The sequence below is a fragment of the Mus musculus genome, chromosome 13, assembly GCF_000001635.26.
Source record: "Mus musculus strain C57BL/6J chromosome 13, GRCm38.p6 C57BL/6J".
NCBI lineage: Eukaryota > Metazoa > Chordata > Mammalia > Rodentia > Muridae > Mus > Mus musculus.
This window is the reverse complement of record NC_000079.6, coordinates 49,309,870-49,320,931: the sequence shown is the minus strand read 5'-3', so window position 1 is coordinate 49,320,931 and position 11,062 is coordinate 49,309,870. Positions and strand designations below refer to the sequence as shown.

General features: G+C 47.2%; 1 protein-coding gene across 2 annotated transcripts in view; it reads left to right on the top strand.

Annotated features, from left to right (window-relative positions):
* Positions 1-618: 618 nt before the first annotated feature.
* The window catches only part of Fgd3 (FYVE, RhoGEF and PH domain containing 3), a 58,760-nt gene continuing 48,316 nt past the window's right edge, over positions 619-11,062 (top strand). Inside the window, exons 1-2 of one of the 2 annotated variants that reach the window (XM_006516929.4) lie at positions 619-989; positions 4,370-4,549. The gene's annotated coding sequence lies outside the window, so the exon portion shown is untranslated. Of the gene's footprint in view, positions 990-1,704; positions 3,090-4,369; positions 4,550-11,062 lie in introns of those variants that run through there. The other variant, XM_006516930.4, reaches the window with a different exon arrangement.

Genomic DNA, 11,062 nt, shown 5'->3' with positions numbered 1-11,062 from the left:
CTGATGGTTGGAGGGGACTGGCCACCCAGAGCTACTGCTTCATGACTTCTGGTTAGCCAGTGGGCACTCAGCACTGTGGGATGCCTCAGGTTTATTCTAGCTTCCCCACTTATAACAAGCACACACCATGGTGGTGTAGACTGTCCAAAACACAACACCACATACATATACTACATACCTACAGCACAGATAGATACATGTCACATGCATGTCAAACAGGCATACACGAGATGTGCCCTACACACCACACAGTGGACATATCACCCACTCTTTACACTACACACACACACATACACACACATATCTGGCACAGCATCTAATAAAGATCTCCTTAAGAAAATGTACAATTTCACTATAGCTTCCCTAAACACAGAGTAAAGTGTCCCTACACCATGAAAAGGAGTTCTTTGTTATATTAGGAGTGTCTAAAGGTCCCTACAGCCTCAGGACGCCATCCGTGAGTCTGTCAGAAGTGGTACTTGAATGTTGATGTCTATAAAAGTAAGAAGCCTTTCCTCTTAGCCCTCCTGGAGCCCAAAGCCACGTGGATTCCTGTTCCCCCGGGGCCAGTGGCCCCACTCACCACCAGCTTAGCTCCTTGCCGTGTTGCTATGGGGACCAGTCTGTGGCATCCCAGGCTGAGCCCCGCCTGCCTGCCTGCCTCCCCAGCTCTCCACGTGCTGGCTTTGTGAGGGCTCCCGGCTCTGCAGCTGTGGCCAGCAGAAGACAAGGGCGCTGCCAAGGAGACAGGACCACCCACAGGACCCCAGGAGGGGCTGATCAGGGCCTGGAAGCGCAGCTCAGCTCTTGACATCTCTGAGGAGACCCCACCCCACCCCTCCAGTTTCCTGCCCTCCGGGATCCAGCTGATCTCCCGAAACTGTTCCTCTGAAAGTGTGCCAGCCTCCAAGGTTGTCTACTCCGGGGCCACAGAAGGCACGGATTTCTCTTGTTTGTTTTAAAATGACTCTCATTCCCAAAGGAAGTCAGTAAGTACCCTGGATTTCAAGTGGCTTTGGGACCTGGGTTGGGGTCTGTCTGTGTGACTGACTTCCGAGGGAGCAGAGCTGGCAAGACTTTTTCTGAGAAAGAGGAGGGTGTGTAATTTGAAGAGGGATTTAATCAACCCACTGCCCTCTCCGGAGTGAGCTGTTAGAGGCCACTGTGGCTGTCTGCTGGGATTCTGGGGTCCCAAGCCCCTGCACAGACTTATCTAGGCATTTTATTGAACAAGATAGAGTAGGTTTTGATGCAATTTCTTCACCCTTGACCCACTTTTCCAATTCTGTTTTCAAATGGTCAGGGAGGGAAAATGCTGTGCTTAAATAATATAGTATTGCCTATAAGAGCCCCAGGACAGTGGGACCCCGCGTCAGGTGACAAGTGTCTTTTTAACCCCTTTCCTTTTTGTTAGCGTTTCTAGTGTTGTTCTGTCTGAAAGCCACTTTAACAAAAGTGAATATAAACCAGGAGGAAAAGGGGGGCTTTGGCTTTTCTATGGGGAATTGAAGGATCATTGAAAGAAACTTGCTCTTTAGGTGGACAAGGGGAAAACTTTATCAAAGGGCCATGCAGTAAGGCCCGTCTGCAGGCCCCTGGCTACTCCAGGCTGTTGCAGGCACACCCATGCATCCTTCCCTTCCCTTCCCTTCCCTTCCCTTCCCTTCCCTTCCCTTCCCTTCCCTTCCCTTCCCTTCCCTTCCCTTCCCTTCCCTTCCCTTCCCTTCCCTCTCCCCTCCTTCCATCTCTCCCTGCCTCCCTTCCTCTGCTCTTTCTTGTTTTGAAGAGACAAAACAGCATCATGTTGCCTAGGCTAGCTTCACACTTATATGTAGTTGAGTTGGAATTCTCAGTCCTCTACCTTCCAAGTGCTGGGATTATGGACACACCCTACAGCATCCAGTTCAGCTGTATGAGTTATGCACACTATTGGCCATTCTCAAACTGTGGGTTGAAGGACCCCTTCACAGGGGTTACCTAAGACCATCTGCCTATCAGGTATTTGCATTATAATTTATAACTAGCAGAATTGAAGTTATGAAGTAGCAATGAACATGATTTTATGGTTGGAGGTCACTACAACATGAGGAGCTATGTCAACATGAGGTCACAGCATTAAGACAGCTGAGAGACACTGTTCCAAACTAACCTGTAAGTTAAGGGCAGCTAGAAAGCACTTGTTTTCCAGAACAACTGAAAACACAGGCATTGCTGGATAAAATTAGCTTGAGGAGGGAACAGTGAGTGTTTATCTATGTGAGTAGAGGGGCTACATGTCTGGGAAAGGGTTCAATTTGGTAAACTAAGGGTTTGAGAAGGTTGTTATGGACTGTATCTTATACACGAAGCTAAGTATCTCAGCAGAAGTGAACCCAATTGATCTTAGCCACAGCTTACAGCTCTTCCTTCCCTGACCTTGTGAGGGGCAGGGAGGGGGTGGTCCAGTGAAGGGTATCTCGCTTTGAGGCCTGAAAACCAGGGTCCTGGCCTTGCTTATCCAGACCAGGGAACTGACCCCCAGTTCATCTGCTGCAGGATTGAGCTGGGCCCCCCAGGACATCTCCTCATCTGTGGGCCCTGGACTCAGTGCCCAGGCTTGGGAAAGAGACCTTAGTTACCTTGCCTTCGAACTGAGGGTTTGTCTCCCAGAGTCTTGGTGAGATTCCCCGATAACCTCAAGTCTCTTAGCCTGTTGTTGGTCTGCACTACTCCTGGTCTGCACTACTCCAGAAGAGTGGGTTACACACATGCGAACTAGGGGTCAGAGCACCCACTGTAATAGCATCACGTGTCACCTACTGGCAGCTTTCTGTGGAGAGGAAAAGCCAAGGGTACATTTGTACCCTGAGTGGCTGGCAACTGGTTCTGTGAAAAGCTACCCAAGTCCAGGCCTGGGGGAGTCCATACACGTGGGTGTCCATTTACTAAGTCCGTGGATTCCGGGTCATTTTATGCTTGCAGTTTCAGATCAATGCAGGGGCTTACAGTGTCTCCTGGGGAGGGAGGCAGCACTGAGACCATCAGGCCAACATTCCCAACCAACGTCTGAGGCCCCATATGTGTCTTTGTGGCCAATGGTCCTGTGAGAGGTAAGAAACTTGCTTGCAGAGATGTGTTCCGGGAGAGGGAAGAGACGGATGCTGCCCTGTTCAGACCAGGACCTGGTACCTATTCTAGTCTCCTGTGCACTGGTGAAAGTGCAGCTGCCTCTGCTTGTCGCAGTTCTGTGTGGCCCAGAGAGGGTGTGAGCAGCCACCCTCCCACAGGCTGCCGAGGAACTCTCTGTGTCAGTCTTGTGGAGTTTCAGCTGGTCTCAAACTTGCTTTGTAGCCCATGGTGATTTTGAATTCCTAACCCTCCTGTCTCTGGCTCTCAAGAGCTGAGATGTCATGTGCATACAACCATGTCCAGTTTATACGGTGCTTAATGCATGTTGGGTAAACACCATACCAACTGTACCGACTGAGCTACATCCCCAGCCCAGCTGAGGAACTTTTAATCTTCCTATGTCCAAGGAACCCTGTGCCTGTTTCAGGGGCTTAACTAACCAATTGCTGACCAGCTATAAAGCTACCTAACAGAATCTATTCTTCCTCCCGTTCTTTCTCTCTCCCCATCTCCCTCCTTCTAGATAGCTGGTATGGCACTGCTTTGGGCATCCTTAGTTACTGACAGCTCCTTTCTTCCTGTTACTCACACTATGAGTGTCTCACCTTAACCTCATCCTTTAAGTACACACCTGCTATTGAGCCCTAAATACTTTTTGCTTATGGAGGAGCTGGGCATAAGGACCGAGGAGTAAAGGTTGGGTCCAAATGGTGGTAAAAATAACCATTTGGCAGGATTTAATGTCTGGATTGGATACCGAGAGCAGAGGCAGGTCCTGGAGTCAACTCGGGCTTCAGAGTATATTCCTGGCTGACGCTGTGCAGCTGCACCAGAACAATGCCTGAATTATGGTCTATTCAAGGCCTGATGGAGTAGGGGCGTGGCCACCCCTTTTATGCCTTAGGTTTTATAGATCACTCTCTGTTTATACATGGATGTATTTTTTTTTCTCACAGTGTAAAGCTTTGGGGGGGGGGGCGCACCAGTTGTAGGCTTTGCCTGAAGGGCAGACACATCAGAGCTTTTTGTTATAGGTAGGGGAAAACAGTTGCTTTCACTTTTCCACTTGAGGCTCAAATGTGATTGGAATGACTGCCAGAGTCACCCTGTAATTATGCCCTCTGTCTGGGGAGCTCTCATAATGCCACTTCACCGAGCTGGTATTGCCTCTTCGGTTCAGTGCTAAATGCTCTGTGGGCTAAGATGACTAAACTGTCAACTATTTTCTGAAAGCCTTTTTTCTTTTTCTTTCTCTTTTTAGGTCAAGAGGTAAAGAGAAGTCTGACTAATTAGCTACTCCATTCCCAGCGTTTTACATGCATGACCTAGTTGGAGTGAAAGACCCATCCAAGGTCAATGAGCTTGACTTGACACACAGCAGACTCTTTACACACAGGCTTGAGCAGCTTGTGCCTACTTCCCAAGACAAGAAGCAGCACAGGTATGATCATGTCAGTTTGGGAAACATTGTTCACTCCTGACCCGAATCCCATTGCAGTATAACATGACCTAGAAAGCTTTCTTGGGGGGGGGGGAAGTTTTCAGAGAAGGGACTCACACTCAGCATTTCTCTCTTGTTGGTTTCTTGGCTGCATTTTTCCTTAGAGAAATTTAGGGGTAGTGAGGTAGGAATTAAAATTTCCATACATAAACAGACATTGAGAGAACTGGCTCTCATTGTGCAAGAGCTCTGGGCTGGAAATCTTGGATGAGCAGCCGGAGGTTTCATGCTCTTGTTTTTAAATGGATCTTCTCTTTTCTCTTGATTACAAATATTGTGAATAATCTCCGTAATGTGTATGAGCTATCGAGGCCCTTTGAGAAGAAATAAAAAGTGACTGCAAGCTCATCACCCCCAACACAACCGCACAGGCAGCCCCTGGAAGCTTTGATCTTCCTGTCTACACTGTCATTCTGTGGATGTTTAGTTGTTGGTCCTGGAAGCTGGCAACGGTGAGGCCTGGGAAGATGGCTCAGGCTGCAAAGTGCTTACCTTGGAAGTGTAAGGACCTGAGTTCAGCCCTCAGATCTTACATGAGCTGGGGAGCTGGCTCAGTAAGTAAAGTGCCTGTCATTCAAGCATGAGGGCCTGAGCTTAGACCCCTAACATGGCAGCATGTCTGTTACTCCAGTGTTGGGGGGAATGTGCTACCCATGGAAGCTCATTGGGTAGCCAGCCTAGCCCAGCTGATGAGCTCCAGGTTTAGTGAGTGACTCAGTCTTGGAGAGTGGGAGTAGAGATAGGGTCTAGAGACATGGCTCAGTGGCTAAGAGCATTTGCTGCTCTTCCAGAGGCCTAGGGATTTGTTCCCAACATCCACATGATGGCTCACAAGCATCCTTACTCCAGTTCTAGGGAGTCTAACACCTTCTTCAGGCCTCTGAGGACACTGCATGCACATACATGGTACACACACACACACACACACACACACACACATATATATGCAAAACATTCATATCCAGGAGTTGAGTACATACCTAATATTGACAGATAGCTTCTCCATCATGTGTGTGTGTGCATAAGTGGCACCATTATAACTCGTGACCTTATTGGAGGAAATGTGTCATTGTGGGGTGGGCTTTGGGACCCTCCTCCTAGCTGCCTGAGAGACAGTCTTCTTCTGACTGCAGTTGGATCAAGATGTAGACAGAACTCTCAGCTCCTTCTTTAGCACCATGTCTGCCTGGATGCTGCCATGCTTCCCTCCTTGATGATAATGGACTGAACCTCTGAACCTGTCAACTAGCCCCAATTACATGTTGTCCTTTGTACAAGTTGCCTTGATCATGGTGTCTCTTCACAGTAATGGAAACCCTAACTAAGACACATACCATATAAACACATACAACACACAAGCACACACACACAAAACTAGACAAGATATCATCACCTTGTAATCCCAGTGATGGAAAGGTGAAGACTGTTGGCTCTTTGGGATTCACTGGCCAGTCAACCTAGCGTACTCAACAAATTCCAAGCCAGTGAGAGACTCTGTCGAAACAGAAAAGGTGATCTGGGCACATACCTTTAATCCCAGAACTCAGAAGGCTGGGAGCAGAGCACATGGATTTCTGTAAGTTCGAGATCTACATAGAGAGTTCCAAGCCATCGGGACTACACAGTGAGACTTTGTGTCAGAAGAGGGAGGAGAAAGGGCGTTCAGCACCTGAGGAGTGACACTTGAGGTTGACTTCTGGCCTCCATATGCATATGCACATGTATGTGCCCACACACATATGGACACGTGCACACACATACACATGAAGATGCTCTCTATCCAAGCATATTGGAAGTAACAGGAGGGTCTCTACCTTCTGCTTTGTTATCCCCTCCCCCCTCCTCCCTGCCAAGTCATCATTAGCCTTCCTAGTAAGTAGGGCTGGGGAATCTCATAGGCAGAATAGGGGCCCAGGAAAGGAGTCTTTCCTCCTGGGAGTGGGTGGCCTCCTGTGCTGTGAACTGTGAGTAAAAAAAAGAGGAAAAGCCCTCTGGAGGGACAGCTGAGAGAAGCCTGAGGGCATGTGGCCTTCCTCCAGGAGCCTCTGACTCTATGAAGTTATTCAGGTTCCTTGAGATTGAATAGTATAAGCAGGCCTTCATTTCCACAGTGTTACAGTTTGAATCTGAGATGTCTCTCACAAGTTCATGTGTTTGATTCAGTCTTTGAGACAGAGTCCCATGTAGTCCAGGCTGTCCTCAAACTCAATATGTAGCCAAGGATGGCCCTGAACTTCCCTTCCCTTCTCTACTTCTATAGCACTGGGATTACAGGCCTGTGTCACCATGCATAGCTAGTTCATGTTAACATTCCTATTTCATATCTGGTAGAGTTATTTAGGGAGACTGTAAACCTCTAGGAGGTGGGAGCAAGGAGGAGGAAGTAGGTTGGCCACCGGGAGCATCCCTTGGAGGTGTATTACCCTTGGCTCCCTACAGTCACACCCTCCCTGCTTCCTCCTCAGCCACAATAGGAAACACTCTGACACATTCTTACTGCTATCATGGACTGATGACTGCGTCCCTTGAAACCTTTGGCCCAGATAGATTCCCCTCTCCCCAAGTTGTTTCTGTCAGGTGTTCTGTCTCAGGAACACACAGCTAACACTTTGGTGTTATAGATCTGTTTGGCTATTGGTCATATGTACTCCAGGGTGAAATAATTAGCAAAGATGGAATATGGGTATCTACATTTCACTTCCCAGAGAACCCTTTGACCCTAGGTCACTTCCTTGCTCTTTTCCTGATGAAAATATTGTATAATAGATCTACTGCTGCCTAACAAATCACCCAGAACCTAGTGGCTTAAAACGGTAGTAGGGGCTAGGAGCTGACTCAGTGGGTGACTAGAGTCCCACATAAAATCCAGGTTGGGCGGTTCACATCTGTAACCCCAGTGTAATTTCCAGTGAGGGAGTGAGACAGGTGCATCCCTGGAGCTCACTGGCCAGCCAGTCCAGCTGAAATAGTGAGTTCCAGGGTCAGTGCCAGACCCTGTCTCAAAAAATAATGTGGCTCCAGGATGTTCTGTACGGTCTGGAAAATGATCTACAGGATAGATATGCTTTCTGTTTTCAGTGAGTGAGTAGGGTAAGCATATTTCAAGCCAAATTAAAATAGCAAGATAGATAGATAGATAGATAGATAGATAGATAGATAGATAGACAGATAGATAGACAGACAGACAGACAGGTAGATAGGTAATAGATAGATAGATAGATAGATAGTAAATAGATGATAGATAGACAGATAGATAGGTGATCAATAGATAGATAGATAGAGAGAGAGAGATAGTAAATAGATGATAGACAGACAGGTGATAGATAGATAGATAGATAGATAGATAGATAGATAGGAAATAAATGATAGATAGATAGATGATGGAGGAGCTGGTGAGATAGCTCAGCAGGTAAGAGCACTGACTGCTCTTCTGAAAGTCCTGAGTTCAAATCCCAGCAACCACATGGTGGCTCACAACTATCCATAATGAGATCTAATGCCCTCTTCTGGTATGCCTAAGACAGCTACAGTGTACTTATTTATAATAATAAATAAATCTTTTTTTTTTAAAAAAAGATAGATGATGGAGACATAAATGATAGAGAGATAGATGATAGATAGATAGATAGATAGATAGATAGATAGATAGATAGATAGATAGATAGATTATATTTATTTGGGTGTTGAAAACATTCAGCAGACATCAGCTGGGACTACCTCCGGAGGAAGTCGGCTGGAGTTTACATAGAGAGCCAGAGTTAGGACCCAATGTTGTCTGCTCAGGTGAGGCTTCCAAGTGAAAGAACAAGAAGCTGCACACTGAGAGTTGGCAGCATCAAATCCAGAGCTCACGACGGCCAGCAGACAGGGACTGGAAAAGTCCGGGGTGGTGGGCTGAAGTTCCTGGTTGAGTTTCTCTCCATGGCTGAACTTCTGGTATCTCTTGCCCTCCCAGGCACTTTTACATCATATGATATACAATAGTGACCTGTTGAGAACGCTCTGACTTCTATCTGTTTTCGGGGACAAAATGTTTCTACACTTGGGCTGTTTGGCTGGCCTCTCCTCCTTGTCACAGAGTTTTATGGGGCAGCTTGTCCCCTAAAAAGAGGCCTTGAAGGACACTTGATATAAATACCCTTGGGTCTAAGTGGGGGCCAACCTCCTCTCAAGCCTGACAACTTGAATTTAGTCTCTAGGACTCATTTGTGGAACCGATCTCCGCAAAGTGTCTTCTGGCCTCTGCACACACACTATGCACATGTGTAGCTGCACACAAACACACAAAATAAATCAAAGTGTAATATGAAAGGCTAGGTGGAGAGTAATAAAGGAAGATACCCTATATTGGCCTCTCTCTATATATGTGAGTGGCGTGTGTACATGCATTTGTGCACACACAGGCACACACACGTACACGTCTTATACACACACATACTTAGACTATCTCTGTGCACGCACGTGCAGGTGCACACTAGTGAATCTATTAGCTCTGCTTTGTTTGACTGCTCAGGAATTTGGGTGTGGCTTGGCTCTCGATGCAGTCAGATGGTGGCTGGGATAAGTATCATCCAAGGTAGCTCATTCAGTCAGTCAGTCGGGGCAAGTTGGTGCTGGCTGTGGTCTGGGGTCTTGGTTTCTTCCACATAGGTGTCTCTTCAGGGCTGCTTGGACACCTTTCCAACATGGAGGTGATTATACCCTGCCCCAACAAAAACTGCAGCGCTGTGTATGACCTAGGAAGTCCACGTATGTTCCCTCTGCAGGTTGAATTGGACACTAGTATTCATGGACTATTCACAGTGGAAGGGGCTATGCAAGAGTTGATCAGGGGGCTGGAGAGATGGCTCAGTGGTTAAGAGCACTGACTGCTCTTCCAAAGGTCCTGAGTTCAATTCCCAGCAACCACATGGTGGCTCACAACCATCTGTAATGGGATCCAGTGCCCTTTTCTTCTGTGTCTGAAGACAGCGACAGTATACTCATATACATAAAATAAATTAAAAAAAAAGAGTTGATCAGGATGTAGTCATCACTGGACCACTGTGGGGGTTCTTTTAAAGGGTGTCATCCAAAGTAGAGGCATTGCTTCTCCCCACTCAAGAACAAGAGGACATTAGGCTTCAGTTCTGGAATTTTTCTTTTTCCCTTTTCCCTTTTCTTTTTTCTTTCTTTGTTTCTCTCTCTCTCTCTCTCTTTCTTTCTTTTTGAAATGGAGTCTCATTATGTGGCCTTGGCTGGCTTGGAACTGGTTATGTAGGCCAGTCTGGTTTGAGTTTACAGAGATTGGTCTGCTTCAACACTCTGAGTGCTGAGTGCGGGGATTAAAAGCCTGCACCACCAAGCCCAGCCCTTTGATTTGCTTTTAAGCCAGAGGAACTCTTCCTCCTCTTTCTTTCCCACCTGCTCTGAAACTCTTCTCTCCATTCTTCCCACCTGGCCTGTCAGGCTAGAGTTCGTCTTCACGTCCTCAACTGATCCTGTGTTCCTGGTTGGCCTGGGTCCCAGTCCTGATGTGATCCCACGGCTGGCCTCCAGGCTCAGGATGTGCCAGCAGAGGGACAATTGCACTGTGCTGGGCCACAGGTGCTGTGCTTCCTGGACAGAGCTGAAAGCATCTGGGTGGCCGGAGGCTGCCTCCTCAGGGGACACGGCCCTTCCTCGGGGGACACGGACTTTCCTCAGGGGACACGGCCCTTCAGGGAGTGAAGCAAAAGGCTCTGGGCCAGGCACAGACAGCTCAGCAGTGGAGATTCAGGCAGGGACTAAGATTCTTTAAGGACTTGCCTAGGCTAGACCTCATTCTTTACAATGCCTCTAACATACACACCTCTCCATTTTATGGAAGAAGAATCGAGAACCTTGAGCAGTTCCATCATATACATATACACTCATGCGTGCATGTGCACATACATATACATACATATACACAGAAAATGTTAACTAGTTAAAACAAGCATTTAGAGGATTGAGCAGATGGTTCAGTCCAAGCATGAGGAAGTGAGTGCAATCCCCAGCACTCATGGGAAAAGGCTGATGGAGGCAGAGACAGAAGGGTCCCTGGCAGATCGCTGGCCAGCCAAGCTAGTCATGTTGATTAATCCCAGGGTGAATAGCAATAAATGCCAAAATAACAACAATAATAACAGTAACAACAACAACAACAATAATAATAATAATGTGGACTGCAACTGAAGAAGACATTTAGCTTTGACTTTTGGCCTCCATATGCATGCACGCACACACACACACACACACACACACACACAGAGAGAGAGAGAGAGAGAGAGAGAGAGAGAGAGAGAGAGAGAGAATTCAAGATTAGTTGATGCAATGGTGCACAGTAGCGATCCCAGCATTTGAAAGACTGAAACAGTGTAAATTCAAATGAGTTTGGACAACACAGAGAATCCAAGGCCATCCTGGACTACTTGGTGAGACTGTCTCAACAAA